Below are 20,313 nucleotides of genomic sequence, written 5' to 3' on the forward strand. Positions count from 1 at the left end.
CCCAGCTGTGTCCCTAGTATCCCCTGTACTTCTTGCTTAGTATCTGTATTTACAGGATGCCCAGTAAATATAAGTTATACTATTTAAATTCTGTGCTTCATAAACATGGTACAAATTTCCCTGAAAAAAAAATCTATTTATGATAAATACAACATATATGACTCACTATAAACTTCTCTTTCCATTTCATCTGCCAAATAATAAAATAAAATAAAATTTTTTTCCTTCTACATAATGTGGAAAGCGTGAAGGTTTTTTCGGCGGCGGACAGTTCTTGTATTGATGAACTTAGGGATGGAAGAGTAGGAGAGGAGGGCTTGTTTTATTTCTGTTTTTAGGTCTTCCCAATAGCTCTAGAATCTGGGTATTTTTTCTTCCCAAATTTATGTGTAGCTATACTTACATTTTTGTGTCTATATCCTAGAATATATTTCTTAAATACACTCTAACCAGAGTAGCAGCCTTGCTTTAATGTTTGAGCCAATCTGACTAATTTTAGTAATGTAGACAACAGTTTCGGTGCTATAACTCAAGCAGTCTCCTATCAGCTGCTTTATTGGAAAATACCCTGATGTGTAATTCACCAGCACTCCCTGTTTTGGAGAGGTGATGGAACTGGGGCTTGTTCAGGGGATCAGAATTATACAACTCCCAACACTAATCTTTCACTGGAGCTGAATCACATCTTCTGCATCCTCTTTGTGTAGAAACAGCCATGAATAATAAAATAACTATGGGAGAGAGAAAAAAGAATCAAGAGCCAACTACACTTGCAGTGTTTTCCAACTGTGGCCTTCTGCATGATTCTATTGTTATATTACTTTGAATCATACGTTGTTCTTTTTTTATTATTTATTTATTTATTTATTTTTGAGAGAGTATGTGAGCATGAGAGAAAGTAGGGTGGGCAGGGTGAAGGGGGAGAGGGAAAGAGACTCTTAAGCAGGCTCCAGGACCAGCATGGAGCCTGATATGGGGCTTGATCTCAAGACCCTGAGATCATGACCTGAGCCAAAATCAAGAGTCCATCATTTAACCGACTGAGCCACCCAGGCGCCCTGAATCACATGTTGTTCTTAACAATGATAAAATGATAATAGCAGCTAATATTTATTAAGGACTTACTGTATGCCAAGTAGAGCCACTAGCATAAAGCATTAGAGAACAGTTGGTTAATATAATATTATAAAACCAAACACCCTAGAGCACCTTATATTTGAAATTCACTGTGTCTGGCAGTATACGCACATATAAATAGTACACCAAACCCCCTACCTACCCCGTGAATTGGTTGACACAACTCCTAAGACTCTAGCTTGACCCCTTTTCCTTCTGCATCCAAATCCTGGATATGTTTCCATGGATATTCTTGTTTCTCACTTAGGTTTCAAAGTCATAAAGAGTTTAATTACATTCACACAGAAGCCAAGTAATAAAGTTGAGACCTAAAAGAAATGACCAAGGCAGACATTTTTATACTTTTTAGACACGGAAACATAAATCTCTGAGGAACTGACAGAACAAAGAAAATTCGTGTTTGAGAGCTTTAATGAGCTTCAATGAGTAAGGGGTTCCAAACAGAATCTGGGCAGGAAGCTGGAGTAGCAAATTAGTAAAAGTAACAGGATTTGTTCAGATAGGCTTCTTTAGCCCTGAATTCTCCATCTCTGACTAAATGGATGTCCCTCCACCTTGCAGGGCAGGGAGGGGATGTTTTCCGTGGGAGATTTATTTCCCGATTTCCGGAGACAAAACCAGGAGTAGTCCAAGCGTTCTTACACTGGCTGTTTCTTAAGTAAGAATTCAAAATAATTAATTAATTCAAAATTAATTCAAAATAATTTTAAAAAATTAATTCAAAATTAATTCAAAATAATAACTATGCCAAAGTGGCACCTTTGGGGACTGCCCTCCCTGTGCCCCCATACTACCTCTTTAGGCTCTTAGAGATCTATTTCTTTGGTGTGTTTCCCCTACCAAAGGTAGTTTAGGTAAGACTAATACGTGGATAAACAACCCACAACCTGCGGGTTTCTGCAGCCCACCTGGTTTTGTGACACTGTCCCTAATGTAACTTCAGGAGCCACACATATATTATATGTTAACATATTTATATAATATAAGGATACTAATATCGACAAATGATATCCCCACCCATATATACAGATTTATAAAATCTCCGTGTTTTTCCTTGCTTTCAGGCCTCGATGCATTCTGTTGCCTCTGTCTGAAACCCACCACCTCCTCCTCCTGGCAAATTCTGAATCATCCACCAGATCTCAACTTTCACGTCTTTCTAAATCCAAACATCCAATGGATGCTCTTATTGTGCAGCATTTATCATGCTATTAACACACAGGAGCTATGTGTCTTTATTGCTCAATGGACTATACGCTTCAGAACAGTGAGGATCAGGTCTTCCCTTTGCTTATTTCATTTCTTGCATAAAATGCAGGTAAAATCACTATCTGTTGAAGATGTATGTAAACATACTATTTGTCACAGCTCTGGCAGTGACAACAGACATATGTCTCCAACACTGCTTCATGGCCCGCTGTAAGTTGCCCAGTTCTTGAACATAAACTGCACCAAACTCTTTCGCTTTCATTGCAAAAGCAATAGCTATTCAATCACGTGAATATCAGCAGACCCATCCAACTACCCCCATCCCAAAATAAATGAACACTTCAGGATTCCTTGCCATCAAACGTATCTCCAGGAAGTCTCCAGTTAGAGAGACTGAGAAAATTATGGGAGACTATTTAATGTGAGAACTTATCTGAATATTTGCATACTCTGACGATATTTTTTAAATGCTCAACACTTGCAATGGTTCCCTAATATCTGTAGAATAAAAATCCTTGTATCTGAGGCAGGCATTTAAGGCGACCACAGCCTTGCTCCTTCCTACCTTCCCAGAGCTTTCTTCCCATCTCATCACGCAGTCTATATTCTAGGCAAATGGATTTGTTTTTCTCCATATAAGCCCAAGATGTGCAATTTTTTCCATTATAATAGTAATAACAGACCCTCAGAGAGACTCTGAGGTGCCAGGTCCTCCTCTAGGTGCTTTACATATGTTAACTTACTTAATCCTTACAACAACACTATTTCCTAGGTATTATTATGATCCTCATTTTAGAGATGAAGAGATTGGGGCACGTTGCTTAAGGTCAGATCTTTAGTACACAGCAAAGCCTGGATATGAGGTGACTAACTCGGTGTTTCTCGCCATCCAGCAGGCTAGCCCAGGCTTGTTCACAGACAGTGGCAAATGTCCATGAGCAAGTGATGGCACAGAAGGTCTTATTGAGACTTAGGCTCAGAAAGGACCCAGTATAGGGGCGCATGGATGGCTTAGTGGGTTAAGCCTCTGCCTATGGCTCAGGTCATAATCTCAGAGTCCTGGGATGAAGCCTCGCATGGGCTTTCTGCTCAGAGTCCTGGGATTGAGCCCCACATCAGGCTCCCTGCTAAGCAGGGAGCCTGCTTCCCACTCTCTCTCTCTGCCTGTGTCTCTGCCTACTTGTGATCTCTCTGTCAAATAAATAAATAAAATCTTTAAAAAAAAAAAAGAAGAAGAAGAACTGACCCAGTGTCATACCCACTGCACCCTGTTAGGCAAAGCAAGCCATAATGTCAGCTCATATTCCAAGGGAGGAGAAATATTCTATTAACTGAAAGGAGAACAGCAAAGTCGCATGTGGAGACAGGGAAGGAAATAATGGCAATCAATTTGCAAGTACTCTACCACACATGGCCAAAACTAGCTGCCAAGAAGGGTGAGAGTGTCTTCAAATGGCAGCCATAAGCTCAGGAGCAGGAAGAACAGATTCAGTGGGAACAAATTAGCAAGCAGTCTGTAAAGTTTGGGGGGGGTTGAGATTTTTTTAATTTCTTCAAATTTATTTATCAGAAGTGACTGAAATAAAAAATATAATTGAGTCCCATCACCATGGAAATGATTTTAGAAGAAAGCTGGTCAGATGAATATTACTGCTTCCCCTTTTCAACCAATAACAGTTGTCACTGATAAACAGCCAACAGTCTATCAAGAATGCTCAAGAAAGGGGCACCTGGGTGACTCAGTGGGTTAAGCCTCTGCCTTCAGCTCAGGTCATGGCCTTGGGGTCTTCAGATCGAGCCCCGCAACGGGCTCTCTGCTCAGCCAGGGAAACTGCTTCCTCCTCTCTCTCTCTCTCTCTCTCTCTCTGCTTGCCTCTCTGCCTACGTGTGGTCTCTTTCTGTTAAATAAATAAATAAAATCTTTGGGGGGAAAAAAAAAGAATGCTCCAGAGAGAGGCGCCTGGGTGGCTCAGTCAGTTAAGCGTCTGACCCAGGATTTCAGCTCAGGTCATGATCTCAGGGTTGTGAGGTTGAGCGCCAAGTTGGGCTCCCTGTTCAGTGTGGAGTCTGCTTAAGATTCTTTCTCTCTCTCTGCTCCTCCCCCAACTTGGATGCATGCTCTCTCTCTCTCTATCAAATAAGTAAATAAATCTTAAAAAAAAAAAAAAAGAATGCTCAAGATATGATATATGATACCACAGGTCTATTCATAAGGGGAGAATCTAGGCAATAAGTTATGTGAACTTCTTGATTCCATCCTACAAAACAAGCGCAAAACCACCACCCATGCCTCTGAGAACATTGGACCATGCACCCTTGAAAAAAGCTTTGGCTCCTCTTCATCATGAGCAACCTTCCTCCAGCAGTCAAGCGTGCCTGTATGTGTTATGTCAGTTCCTTTGCACCCTGACTGCACCATCACCCGGTAACCAACAGTGTCCAATGGCCAGGAAGTCAACCCAGCAACTGCTGTGATGGATTACACAATCAACCAGCTGAAAACGATGTGAGTATTCTTGGGATCAGAAGCATTCCCTCTGAACCCTCCTACACTGTTGGTGGGAATGCAAGCTGGTGCAACCACTCTGGAAAAAAGCATGGAGGTTCCTCAAAATGTTGAAAATAGAACTACCCTATGACCCAGCAATTGTACTTCTGGGTATTTACCCCAAAGATACAAACGTAGTGATCCAAAGGGGCACATGCACCCGAATGTTTATAGCAACAATGTCTACAGTAGCCAAACTATGGAAAGAACCTAGATGTCCATCAACAGATGAATGGATAAAGAAGATATGGTATATATACACAATGGAATACTATGCAGCCATCAAAAGAAATGAAATCTTGCCATTTGCAACAACGTGGATGGAACTAGAGGGGATCATGCTTAGCGAAATAAGTCAATAGGAGAAAGACAACTATCATATGATCTCCCTGATATGAGGAAGTGGTGATGCAACATGGGAGGTTAAGAGGATAGGAGAAGAATAAATGAAACAAGATGGGATTGGGAGGGAGACAAACCATAAGTGACTCTAAATCTCACAAAACAAACTGAGGGTTGCTGGCGGGAGGGGTGTTGGGAGAACAGGGGTGGGGTTATGGACATTGGGGAGGGTATGTGCTATGGTGAGTGCTGTGAAGTGTGTAAACCTGGGGATTCACAGACCTGTACCCCTGGGGATAAAAATATATTATATGTTTATTAAAAAATAAAAAATTTAAAAAAAAAGAAGCATTCCCTTTGCTGTGTCATAGATACAGGAGTAGGTAGTTCTGTAGATAAGAATACCCTGCCCAGACACGTTAAAGCCTTGGTACAGACCCTTCATCTCACCAGGCTTGTAGATCTTAACCAGGCAGTCACTGAGGCCTCTGAATTCCCTTTTAGCTCCAGCTTTGCCAGCATCAGCTACTAGACAGGTACAGGCAAAATCAGGAGGATACACAAAACCCAAGGATGTGGTCCCCACGGCACCACCTGAAGCCAGATTCCCTGTAAAGTAGCGCGAAAACTGGGTTCTCTTGTCCATACCACCCAGGAGAATCTTCTTGTATTTATCTTTGTATCTTTTTTTTTTTTAAGATTTTGTTTATTTATTTGGCAGAGAGAGATGCAATGAGAGAGGGAACACAAGCAGTGGGAGTGGGTGAGGGAAAGCAGGCTTCCTGCCAAGCAGGGAGCCTGATGCGGGGCTCGATCCCAGGACCTTGGGATCATGACCTGAGCCGAAGGCAGACACTTAATGACTGAGCCACCCAGGCATCCCTGTATTTATCTTTGAAGCCAAAGTTGAGAACCTAGGTGGGAAAGCATCTGATGCCATTGGCTAGGTTACCATGCCGGAAGGACAGGACTCCCTCCTCCCTGAGGATGGGAAGCAGGAAGTCTATACATCTCTTGTAAGCAGCAGTGACTTGCTTGCTGGCATTCTGCACCTGCAGCAGCGACTTGACCCACTGGATGGGTACAACCACAGTCTTGGAGATACCCATGGCCTCTCCTCCCACCAGCAAGTCCTTGGCAAGGGAACAAAGTGGCATCTGTCATGTTGAAAAGAGAGAGAAGACAGGCAACTGCGGAGCAGTCTATAAAGATTTCAATTATCCCCTAAATTTAATCAGAATCACTACAGAATATTTTTGGAGAACTTCACAAATTGATCCTAAAATCTATGCAGGAAAGCAAATGACTTTTCTCAATAAGGAGAGCCAAGACAATGCTGAAGGAGAGTGAGATGGGGACACTTGTCCTTGCAGACATCAATACCAAAGGAGCAGACTGGAGACCAGAAACAAACTCATGCAAACACGAAAGCTCAGATATAAAGGAGCATATATTACATATCTGTGGAAAACTAAAGACTTTGTGGAAAACAAAATGTGAAAAACTTTAGAAAGCGATACCAAATACCTTTACAATATGGGAGAAAAGAAGGATCTCTTAGGCAAGACTCAAAATCACCAAAGCAGGAGGACAGGAAAGCCACATTTTACCATAATAAAACATGGACCTTCTGTTCATCAGAAGACACTATAAGGAGCATATGACAAGACAAGCCAGTGTGGAAATGGAACAGGGTTTGGTCAATAAAGGAATAGAATAGCACATCAAGCTAGAAATGATTCAAACTAGTCACAAGCTACAAACTGAGAGATAATATTTGCAATATAAGCAATCAGTAAAAGACTGTTATCTAAAATTTACAAAGAAGCCTTCTAAGGGGGGGGCAAAGGACAAAAGACAGACTAGTCATTTTAGAAAAGGGGAAATACTATGGTAATGAATAAATAAATAAATAAATGTAGGGGCACCCAGGTGACTCAACTGTTAACTATCTGCCTTCTGCTCAGAGCATGATCCTGGGATCCTGGGATCCTGGGATTTAGTCCCACATTGGGATCCTTGCTCACTGGAGAGCCTGCTTCTTTCTCCCTCTCCCTCTGCTGTGACCCCTGCTTGTGCTCTATCACTCTCTTTCTGTCTAATTAATTAATTAATTAATTAAAATAAGATGTAAAAGATGTCCAGTTTCATGCATAATTAAGACAGAAGAAATTGAAATTGAAATCAGATGGCATGTTGCACCTCCCTGCTTTTGCAAATTTTAAAGTATCTGACAATGTTAAGTGTCTTTATAATGAAGATATTTAGCAACAGAAACACTCATGCATTGCCAGTGGGAGCAGAATCCTTATGGAAAACAGTTTGACAATACATAATAAAATTGCATGCAATCAGACAACAAAAAGAAATTAAAGGCATCCAAATCAACAAAGAAGTCAAACTATCACTCTTTGCAGATGATATGATTCTTTATGTGGAAAACCCAAAAGACTCCATTTCAAATCTGCTAGAACTTGTACAGGAATTCAATAAAGTGTCAGGTATAAAATCAATGCACAGAAATCAGTTGCATTTCTATATACCAACAACAAGGCAGAAGAAAAAGAAATTAAGGAGTCAATCCCATTTACAATTGCACCCCAAACCATAAGATACCTAAGAATAAACCTAACCAAAGAGGCAAAGAATCTGTACTCAGAAAACTATAAAGAAATTGAGGAAGAAATTGAGGAAGACACAAAGAAGACACAAAGAAATGGAAAAATGTTCCATGCTTATGGATTGGAAGAACAAATAATGTGAAAATATCTATGCTACCTAAAGCAATCTACAAATATAATGCAATCCCTATCAAAATCCCATCAATTTTTTCAAAGAAATGGAACAAACAATCCTAAAATTTATATGGAACCAGAAAAGACCTCGAATAGCAAGAAGAATGTTGAAAAAGAAAGCCAAAGTTGGTGGCATCACAATTCCAGACTTCGAACTCTATTACAAAGCTGTCATCATCAAGACAGTATGGTACTGGCACAAAAACAGACACATAGATCAATGGAACAGAATAGAGAGCCCAGAAATAGACCCTCAACTCCATGGTCAACTCGTCTTCAACAAAATAGGAAAGAATGTCCAATGGAAAAAAAAACAATCTCTTCAACATGCAGAAAGAAACTGGCCATTAACTTACACCACACACAAAAATAGACTCAAAATGGATGAAGGACCTCAATGTGAACAGGAATCCATCAAAATCCTTGACGAGACCACAGGCAGCAACCTCTTCGACCTCAGCTGCAGCAGCTTTTTCCTAGAAACATCGCCAAAGGCAAGGGAAGCAAAGGCAAAAATAAACTATTGGGACTTCATCAAGCTTTTGCACAGCAAAGGAAACAGTTAATAAAACCAAAAGTCAACTGACAGAATGGGAGAAGATATTTGCAAATGACATATCAGATAAAGGGCTAGTATCCAAAATCTGTAAAGAACTTATCAAACTCAACATCCAAGGAACAAATAATCCAATCAAGAAATGGGCAGAGGACATGAAAAGACATTTCTGCAAAGAAGACATCCAGATGGCCAACAGACACATGAAAAAGTGCTCCATATCACTCGGCATCAGGGAAATACAAATCAAAACCACAATGAGATACCATCTCACACTAGTTAGAATGGCTAAAATTTACAAGTCAGGAAATGACAGATGCTGGCGAGGATGCGGAGAAAGGGGAACCCTCCTACACTGTTGGTGGGAATGCAAGCTGGTGCAGCCACTCTGGAAAACAGCATGGAGGTTCTTCAAAAAGTTGAAAATAGAGCTACCCTATGACCCAGCAATCGCACTACTGGATATTTATCCTAAAGATACAAATGTAGTGATTCGAAGGGGCATGTGCACCCAAATGTTTATAGCAGCAATGTCCACAATCGCCAGACTATGGAAAGAACCTAGATGAATGGATAAAGAAGATGTGGTGTGTGTGTGTGTGTGTGTGTGTGTGTGTGTGTACACAATGGAATACTATGTAGCCATCAAAAGAAATGAAATCTTGCCATTTGCAATGACGTGGATGTAACTAGAGGGTATTATGCTGAACGAAATAAGTCAAACAGAGAAAGACAATTATAATATGATCTCCCTGATATGAGGAAGTTGAGAGGCAAAGTGGGGTGTTCGGGGGGTAGGAAAGGAATAAATGAAACAAGATGGGATCAGGAGGGAGACAAACCATAAGAGACTTTTAATCTCACAAAACAAACTGAGCGTTGTCGGGGGGGAGGAGGGCGGGAAGAGGGTGGTGGGGTTATAGACATTGGGGAAGGTATGTGTGGTGAGTGCTGTGAAGTGTGTAAACCTGGCAATTCACAGACCTGTACCCCTGGGGCTAATAATACATTATATGTTAATAAAAAATTAAAAATTATTTTAACAATTGCACACAACATATTCTATACCCCACAATTTCTCTGCTGGGTATATGTACTAGAAAAACTTTTACACATATAAGGAGATACATATAATATTCATGGAAACTTTGTTCACAAAAGCAAAATCTGGAAAAAAAACCACCAAATATCTAATTATACTGAAATGAATAAATAATCTACATCTTCACACTTTGGAATTCTGTATATCGTAGTTACAAGTGAACGGATCAGCAGGATGGAATTTCAAAAACCGAGGTTAACAACACCAACAAAAGGATAAAAGTAAATCATAGAAAAAAATAAGCTGCATGATTCCTATTATAATAAAGTGCAGCCAAGAGCGCCTGGGTGACTCAGTCAGTTGAGTGTCTGCCTTCAGTTCAGGTCATGATCCCAGGGTCCTGGGATCCAGCCCCGCATCAAGCTCCCTGCTCGGTGGGGAGTCTGCTTCTCCCTCTCCCCTAATCCTGCTCACTGTCTCTCTCTCTCTCTTGCAAAAATAAATAAATAAATAAATCTTAAAGGTCCAGCCAAAATTCAACAGTACATTGTTTTAGGATTCACTCATAGGGCAGCAGTGCTGGTGTACTCTATGGCCATCTTGGCTAAGCTAGGAACTACAAATCCCAGAGTTCTCTGCAGGGTTTGAGGTTAAACAGACCAAAATAGGAACTTAAACAAGACACTTGGAGGCAGAAGTGAAGTAGCACCCCGTTTTCTTGCAAGGTACATATACTCAATTGGGCTGATGGACAAACACTGAGGGTCTGGATTCCTGCTTCCTCTCCATGACTGCCATCCCTTCTGTCCACTGTGGGGCACTTTGAATGACCACAGGCAGCTGTCAGTGGACTCACAGGCCCCCATGCAGAGGCAGTCACTTTGACTATCTCCTGCAGCTGCCTCTTTGCAGCCCTGCTCAGTTGATTGGATTCTGAGCTTCTCCTGGAGACCCCTGGCTGGGCCATCCACACAGTGCTTCAGGAGGCTGGCTAGTGGCTTTTCCTCCATTTCTCTCACAGCCCCTTCCAGATCCTCAGGGAAAAGTAGAAGATGTTGTTTCTATAAAACACCCCTCAGCTTGCATCACTATAAAGATGAGCAAGAGAATATCTTGCACAATATTCCTCCAGTGGGGAAAAGAAAGGACAGCACGAAGGAGGAGCACAGGGGACTTCGGAGGCACTAGAATGTTCTTTTTCTTAAGTTGGGGGATACAAAGTATCCATTTTATTAATAGCATTTAATTTGTACAAAATGTGATAGATGTTGCAATTCAAAGTTAAAAATGAAAATGAAAGTGGGTAGGAGAATAGGTGAAATGAGTAAAAGAGATTAAGAGCACACTCACCACGATGAGCACTGAGCAATGTATAGAATTGTTGAATCATTGTGTCACGCACCTGAAGCTAATATAATGTTGTACGTTAATTATACTTTGATTTTAAAAAGTTCCTTTTAAAAAGTTAAAAATAAAAACATATAACAAATGATTTCAAAGCAGAGAATCCAAATCCTTAGGGAAAATTAATATGAAGTTCAATGTGAGGGAGAAAAAGAATCTCATTGGTCAAAGAGAAGAGGAGAGCTAGCTCCCTGGGACCTGTCCCCTGTGCAGAGAGAGGGCAAAGCTGTCAGATAGAGAATGGAACCCCTGATGGTGAGATGGTGGACTGCTCACTTCCCAGAATAGGGAGGGAGGCAAGGGACGATCATCTCAAGATAGCCAGGGGAATGGCGGGGACTCTCCCCAGTAGACAGGCAGGCACTAAAATCAAGGTACCTTGATTTTAGCTAGGATGGAAGGCATTGTCAGGAAAAGGACTGTGTCCCAGGTGGATGGCCAGAGTTGGAAGCAGTGTTTTCAACTGCAGTGTCATGTCAGAGAGAAACTGAAAGACATGGCACACAGTGGGACTTTTCCAAATGATCCCGTAGTGGAGATTCAGACAGCTGGAGTGCAAATGCACCTCAGATAAGGACAAATGGGGAGCCATGATGATCATAACGCCAGCAGCTACCATTTTCAGAATGCTTACTTATCTCCCTGGCATCTAAACCTTCGTCTCGTCTCTTTTCTAACTAAACTCACTTCTCTGACCATCTCATTCAGTCTCGTGACTTTCAATACCAGTGACAGGCTGTTGATTTCCATCTCAGCTTAGACCTTTCTCCTGAACTCCAAAGGTCTCCCCAATATCTCACGGTGGGTGGTTTAATTGGCATCTCAAAGGCAACTGTCCAAAACTGAGGCCCTGACCTTACCCACATCAACCACCCCCCTCCATCAACCTACGTTCTCCCCACACCTGCTCCTCCCTCCATTATTCCCATCTCAGTAAGTGAAGCTTACATCCTGACTGTTGCTTAGGCAAAGAACACGGCATCTTTCTTGACACATCTCTCATGCTATATGTGGTCCTTTGGCAAATTCTGTTACTCTAGCTACATTGGTCTCCTTACTTTTTCATTAACCCAGCAGATCTCCTGCCTCAGGGCCTTTGCACAGGCTGTTCCTTTAGCCTGGTACACTTGGTCCTGAGAAAACTGCCTGGCTGGTTTCTCTGCCTCATTCAGTCTTTACTCAAATATCTTCTTACTGAGGCCTCCTTAAATGCCCTAATTAAAGTCACAAACCAACCCCCCAACACCTTCCCTTTCTTTGTGCTTTATTTTTCTTTTTATCATTTATCATTATTTAATGAAATATAGATATATCCTTATTTAACTTGTTTTCTGCTATTACAGAGACTCATAATAGGACTTAAGGCCCAAGAAGGTAGAGATTTATGTCCGCTTCGTTCACCACTGTAGTCCCAGAAGTAAAGCAGCACCTGGCGCGTAAGAGGCTCTCAATGAAATGAACAAACAAGTAATGACTTTCAATCTGTAAGGCCCTCTAAGTACTCCACATGGATTACCAAACGATACTCTCACAATTCCCATTAATCATTCTCATTTTACAGATAAGAAAACTGGGGCTTTAGAGAGTTCGTTGGACTTGCCCAGGGTCACACGGTGCTGAGTGGCAAAGCTGGGAAATCAATCCCAGCAGCTTGATTCCTGAGCCTTCACACGTAAGCACAGTACTACCCTTTCCCAGACCTGTGGGAAGAGAAGGTTCAAAGTCAGGTGCCAAAGACCTGACAAAAAGTTAGAAATCAGGAGCAGAATGATAAACAAAAGACAGATCCAGATCCTTAGAATCAGATGCCACAGGGTGATGAGGGTGAGTCTGGCCCAAGAGAGGTCATAATGGAACTGTGACCAGGGACAGACACACTCAGGTGGCCCGGGCTCATCCTCAGAAGCTGAGGGAGATGTATTCTTTGGATGCATCAGGAAAATTCAAGGTCTATATAAAGAAAATTCCAGGTCTTGGACTCTAAGGAAATGATTTTGAAGGAGGCACACACACTGGGCATCAGATACTCACCCACTGGTTTATTCCACAAACCCACCAATTCCCAGCTGCCTTACCTTGGAGAAGAACATCACCACTCTAAGACCTGTGGTTTCTAACTGGTCAAATAAGAATGCTAATGATCTCTGCTCATGAGATTGTTTAAAGCCTGAGGTAATGCATAGAAGGTGTTTAGAATAACCCGTGGCATGTAAATGAAAACTTCAATGTGTACTAGCCATTATCACTGTGATTTCTCAGAATTATCATCCCCTATTGGGCAAGACTCCAGGTCTTCATGGTCTTGGGTAGACAGCATGAACAAAACTTGCTCTCATAGAATGTGCTTGCTATCAGCCTCCTGGTTATAGAGGCCAAATCAACCTCCTGAGAAAGAACTCCTGGGACAGCAGATGCCCTTTGCCCCCCTCAGCCTGCATACACCCCACTTCTCCACAGAGAAGCAGAATCCAATGGTCACAAGCCAGAAGAACAAGAGCACATTCTGTCATGGGCACATTGCCTGATCCTACCTATGCCTGTCATCTCACCAATAAGGGCTCTGGGACTTAGAAGTCTGGAGGATCAGAAGAGGGGAGAGCCAAAAAAGGAAATCCAAACCCAGATTCCAAAAAAAAAAGTATCTGTGAGTATTTCAAATAGAGAGAAACAACCCCAGGGCGTCTGCCTTCAAGACTACAATAAATTGTTTATGGCCTAAGCATCCACTGAAAATCCAGATTAGGAGGGAGGGATGGAGGAAAGATATCTGAGGGAAGGCTCTTTGGAAATATTGTATGGAAGCTCACTCAGAATTAAAATTCCATGAGAAGTATATACTACTGATAGAGCATCTTAAGATAGCAAAATACTACCAAATACGTACATCCAAGTATATCTACGTTCATTGAGAACTGATAAAATCCGAAAACATATTCTGTATTAAGGATAGAAAATAAGGTTTTGCAAATGGATTTTTAAGCTAGAAAATGAAATGGCCACAGGATGGCAGTAAAAGGTAAGTGATAAGGCTAAGCCACGTATTTTATTAACCCTTAAAAAAAAGTGTTCTAAGATACACAAGCACTTCAAGTGCCTGAATATAACCTGTATAACATTCTTGAATTAGATATATAGAAGCAAACAAAAAATCTCAAATACCAGAACTCTTTGACTGTGATTCGTTTCAAGTAAAAGGGTGCCCAATTTCGGTTACAACATATTTAAGATTCTGTGCCTCCCATACATCTACCTTCAAGTTAGAACCAATATTATTACAAGTAAATTATAGAGCAACCAAGTTTTTAAAAGGAATTCAAAAGCACAAGGCAAGCTTTCCACTGGGTTTCCCTTGAGCTCTCAACTCTTGTTGCTCTTCCTCTGCCTTCATCCCATTTCCAATCAAAATGATTATCTAAATCCCCTTTGGCCGTTAAGGGGCATTGACTGTCTTTGGCTCAAAATTATCTCCATGCCGCCTGGGTGACTCAGTTGGTAAATCCATGGACTCTCAACCTCAGTTGAGATCATGATCTCAGGGTCCTGAGATTGAAACAGCCCCCATCCCTTAGCGTTCTCCCCTGGGCACTGAGCCTGTTTAAGATTCTTTACCTTTGTCTCCCCCACCCCACCACCGCCACTGACCCTGGCCAATGCTCACATAGGCTCTTTCTCTAGGGGAGAAAAATATCTATATATCTCTATATAATATAAATGTAAATGTAAATATATGTATGTATGTGTGTGTGTGTGTGTGTGTATCCTCATGCCAAAGAGGCACATTGTGGGGTAGCATATTCTGTTGCCCCTCATGGGCAGGGAATCAAAGATGTGACTGGAAAAGTAGCAGGGAGCCTGGCAAGCTTCATTAAAAATTTAGATGTCATTTTGATGGCATTAAGAAGTCACTACTAAAAGTTTTAAAACAGGAGTAACGTAATCAGATTGCACTCAGAAAAAACTAGCTACCGTGTGTGATTAATTGTTCACTCTGCCTCCAAACTTACCACTTCTTGGTTAAAAACTTCAAGTGCCTTCCAACAGCCCTTAGAATGAAAAACCAAATGTTCACGTTAGTATTATTATTATTTTTTTTTTTTATGTTCAGTTAGTCAGCAAATGTTCACTGTTTTTACAAGGCCCTTACAGATCTGAGCTTGAAAGCTGACCTACCTAATCCACCTCACCCCCAAATTCTAGTCTTTTCTTTTTTTCCTGGGCACCACTCAGCAACTCCCAGCGTTGGGGTGTTCTTGCCCCGCAGCCCCTCCACTGGCCCTCCGCTTGGTGAATTCCTCCTCAATCTTTTTGAAGCTTTTGAACAGCTTCTTTAAGCTTTTCTCTGCACCCCCAGACTTTCCCTTGCCCTGTCATGAGATCCCAGAAGCCCCATCACACTCAGCATTTGAATGATGACTCATTTAACGAATCTGTCCCCATTAGGGTGTCACCTGGGCAGGGGCAGAGACTGGGGGGTCTCGTCGTAGGGTCTAACAAGTGAGCCACCAATGGCTGAACAGAATAGACAGACTCAATGAGTGGGGAAAAGCAAATGTCGGAAAACAGGCCTCCTGGAATCAGGAATCCACTTAAAAACTATTCTAATGGTGGAGATGAGATGAAAGGGATAGAGACGGAGAGGAAGGGGGCAGCTGTAAGAGCTATTGGGATTACGATCCAAAGGACGCTAATTATATTTTATATGTTCTGCTAATTGCACTTTACCTGGCAGCTAGGTGCCTTCTCTGCCCAAGTTTCTTCTCGCAGACCAGACCTACCCTGAAATTCCATTTAGCTAATGCAGTGGGAGAATCGTGACCCTAAAGGATTTATGAAGCTTGAGCTACTCAAGACTGATATATCTCCTTTATCCTTCCGGTAAGCATCATCCCACCCCCCCAGGCAAGGCATAAGAGAAATCACATGTTAACTCCCCTACTTCAGAAAATAATAGCAGTTGAGACTTTGGATGAGGCCCGGGTGCCTTTTAACTTGAGAGAATATTTCCTTTCTCAGTACCTCCCTTGAAATGTAATGTCTGCCTTTGAGAGGTTTCCATGGGTTTAAACTAATTGGTCCATAATTGGGGAGCTCAGCATATCAGCAGCTCACAAGACTCAAATATCAAAAGATCCATCCCTGAGGAGTCCCCGTCTGTCCTTCAGCATAAACAGTGCCGAAAACAGTCTTTACCTGCGACTCTGGGAAAGACGTTGAGAAAATCTTATTTATAACCCCCAGAAGCATTTCTCAGATGGGCATTGCTTCCAAATTTCCAGCCTCCTCAAATGACTCTATGTGTTTTTCTGAACACAATCTCCACAATTCCCTCTCCACTCCCTCAAACTTATCAACTTTTTCCTCTATTTCTGCTCTTTACCATGTGTGCTTTGCTTCTCCTACTAAGAAATTTTCTCCTTCCCTTTCCACCGCACAGGTCCTGATGAAGATCCCTCGCACAGCTGAGGAGTTTGTCTGCTCCACGAAAACAGGCAGCTCAGGGGTTAAGTAGGCGCTAATTCCAAACATGGTCTCCTCTCCCTGCCTTGGTGCTCTTTCCCAATTATCTGCTCAGAAGAAGACCCTCCACCAGAGTACGGGAGAGGGTAGGCAGCAGGAGCAAATAGTTTTCCTTTATGGGAGTGGACAGGAGAAAGTCTGGGCATACTCAGATGTGAACCATATTGTTCATAAAACCAAGTATAGATGCCTTATATCACAAAGCCAAGTTAAACTACAAATTCTACTTTAAACACTAAAAAGCAATGTATTCAAATTTACCACATTAATTTAATATGAAAATTAAAATTGTTTTCCTGAGTCTAAGTGCCACGTCACACCTCTTAGCACACAATGTCTTTGATTTTTCATGTCTTTGATTATATAAATGTCTTTGATATACATAAAATTCTGTGCTAGGTGATGATGACTCAAATTTTGTCACCACTACTCTCGATTCAAACTACTTTTTCTGCAAAATAATTATTTCTGCAGCACACAAATGATACTACTTGTTCTTCACTTGACAAGAATGCTTCATTTATATATTAAGTCTACTTCTGTCAACTCTCAGCTTATGATGATTAAAGTGGTACTAGTGGAGGCCTAGATAATTATGAACACAAATAGAAAAGGAAGCAAAAAAATTGAGAGGTAGCCCTTAGTTAGGTGATTCAGAGGATCCCAAGTATGCAAATACTAATTTTTAGCTTAGCATCAAAATGAAAACATAATTATTTGTCCATTTCTTATAGATTCTTAAGATCCCTCAGAGGTCTTGAGACCCCCACTGGAGAAGCACAGGTCCAAGGTATTGCTTGGTGACTACTGGCCCCAATATTCATGTAACCCCTCTCTTTCAGTCTTCCCCATAGGGAAAATAACCAGCTCTTATCCAGTTGTGATATCTAGTTTTAGGAAGAAATGTTCCCCCAAAGTTCTAAAATTTCAGATGGTCTCTTCCTCCTGTCTCTGAACACCGAAACTTCTATTGAACATAACAATTGGCAATTCATCATAGAAAATTTTTCTATGTATTGTACTATCTGCTGTTATTATTTAATGAGTTGATGCCCGGCCTCTTCTAGATTTGATCTTCACTGCCACCCCCAAAGAACAGTAACCAGAATCTTGTTTTATTTTATGTATTACTTTGAGAGTGTGTGTGTGTGTGTAGGGAGGGGCAGAAGGAGAGGGAGAGAGAGAATCGCAAGCAGACTCCTCACTAAGCATGGAGGCTAAAACGGGGCTCAATCCCGTGACCCTAAGATCATAACCTAAGCCAGAATCAAGAGTTGGATGCTTAACCTTCTGAGCCATCCAGGCACCTCCATAATCTTGTTTTAAAATTTACTTGGATCCTCACACTACTTAGAGACATAATATCCATGCTGACTGGTAAGAATGTTATCATTTTCAAGCTCTTTTCAAGGCACCCACCCAGTCCTCCTCAGGTCTTCATGTGATATTGCTCTATAACTCCTCACAACTCTGCCAATAATCATTAGTCATTTACAGTGTGTCAGTTTGAATCTTCTGAGAAGCAGATGCCAAAACAAGATGAGAGGTGCAAGAGATTTATTGGAGGAAGTGTCTGCCCGAAACCAAACCAGAGAAGGCAGGGAGAGCCTTCAGTTCGGGCTAGAGGTCTGCCAGCTGTGAAAGCAAGAGAACAAGGGACCAGGGAATGGGGCAGCAAGAGCCTCAGAAGGAAACACAGTTCTTAACAGGTCTCAGCCAGCCAGTGGGGTGTACCCACACCAAATGTGAGTGGGCTGTGGTGTCTGCACTGTGATTGGTAATCGGCTGGGAGCAGCTGAGGGGAGTGTGGCCTCACATCCTGGCAGGGGTGCCTCTCCTCTAGACAGTGAGGTTTGGGAATAGATCATTCAGCTTTTTCCCACACCACCTGAATTAAGAGAATAAATTCCATGCCTCAACTGTTTTGCTGCCTTGTTCAGGTCAAACTATAATGTGTTCCCCACTGAGGTAACTTTCAACAGCTTGAGAAAACTCAAGGCTCAGTTCAAGTCAGCCACAGGTAAAAGCGGGATGTCTCTGGCACATTCATTTATATTGTGGTAAATAAGTAGTCAGGCTACAATATAAATAGTAAGCATTTTTTAGTAAGTGTGTGAGAAAAAAACATTAAAAATGCACATTTTTATGTTCTTATAGGTATATTAACCATGAAAGCAAACCTAAGCGGATGCTTTATCATCAGCCTTTGAATTGTCACAATTACTGAAGATAACTCTGTCTTTGGTTTGTTTCAGTTTTTTACCTACAGGAGCCAAGGGGATAAGTAAATGAGCAAGGAAGACCAAAAGAAGTGTTACTGAGTGCACGTGGGAGGGATGGGAATTGTGACAACTTCAAGAGAACTCTGTCCACTTAAATAGGACAGCAGCTGGGTAGCTTCTGCCTTTGTGAGAATTTAGTTTTGCCGTATCCCATGTTGTTTAAAGGTAATGGAGTAATGTAGGTTTTTATGATTAAACATTGGTTGAAAGAATATACAAAGCACTCTTCAGTCCAAAAAGGGCTGCCAACCGGTTTTCTTTGACTTACCACTAAATTTTTCCCTTTCCCCTGCTGTGATACTCTTCCCAAAGATATTTATATTACAATGGCTTGGAAACCTTTAGAGGGAAAAACTCAGGAAATAAGATTTTCAGACTAAAGAAAAGGGAAGATATTGGACACCGTGCCTTCTCCATGGCTCCCCAAATCTCAAATATATACTGTGCGCCATTTCAACTCCGTCTGAGACTCATCCAGGTTAGAAAACACTTTGATTTTCTACAAGAATCAAATCCATCTTCCACAATAGTTTTATTTTGTAACACATATGAAAACACACAGTTGTGATTTTGGTAAGTACTCCAATTTTATTTAAGAAGTAAAGCCTTTGGCTTGGAGGGTATTTTCCCCAGTTGGTGTATTATAAGAATGACAAGCCTCCCAGGTTGGCCCTAGATCTCACATTTGACTGGTCGTGGACTGTCTGGGCTGTCAGTCACCACCCCTAATTTAAAAGGTACTGGTATAAAGGAAAAAGTAATTATCTTCAGGGGCCTGATTCTATTGCTTAACTGCTTGAATGGCTCCCCAAAACTCTGCTGGGAACCACAGACACAGAAGTGCTAGGGCATCTCATCTTTTATGTTGAAAAGTTAATATAGGGCATCTTATCACCATGGTTACAGAGTTCCGAGGGTAGTCTTGGTCCCATACTAACCAAAAAGATCAGTTAAGTAACCAACAGGGAATCCACACTGCAGCTGCCCCTGACATGCTGATAATAGTAGAGGGGCTCACAGCAACCTGAGGCATCCCGGAATGGACATGTGCCTTCCAGTAACAGGTTTACACAAGGAAAATCATCTCTTGTGTTTTCCAATAGGTCTAATAGAGATATCAATGTGGATTTGCACGTACTTTAGCAACTACTTGGAAGACACAAGTATTCATTATAAATAGGTATAGAAGGACAGTTTGCTTTAACACTCATTACATGAATTTAAGATCAACAAAATTAAATTGAATCTGAGAGAAGCAAAATGTATGATCTTCTTTAAAAATATAAATGTAGACACATGGGTCTATTCGGCCAGTTTGTATTGGGTATCTTCTGCGTGGTGGACCTTGCATTGGATGGGGTGGGTCTCACAGACCCCCACTGCAAATAGCTCATAAGCTAATCAGAGATCTGTAAAGGGAAAAATTACTAGCCTATGTAAATGTTATCTGCAAATTGTCAGGGGACCCAAAAGGCAAGAAG

At 41.5% G+C, this 20,313-nt stretch overlaps 1 pseudogene; it reads right to left on the reverse strand.

The window, feature by feature from the left end:
• Positions 1-4,499: 4,499 nt before the first annotated feature.
• On the reverse strand, positions 4,500-6,400 carry LOC122890449 (annotated as a pseudogene).
• Between the last annotated feature and the right edge of the window lie 13,913 nt (positions 6,401-20,313).

The sequence above is a fragment of the Neovison vison genome, chromosome 11 (assembly GCF_020171115.1).
Source record: "Neovison vison isolate M4711 chromosome 11, ASM_NN_V1, whole genome shotgun sequence".
Taxonomy (NCBI): Eukaryota; Metazoa; Chordata; class Mammalia; order Carnivora; family Mustelidae; genus Neogale; species Neogale vison.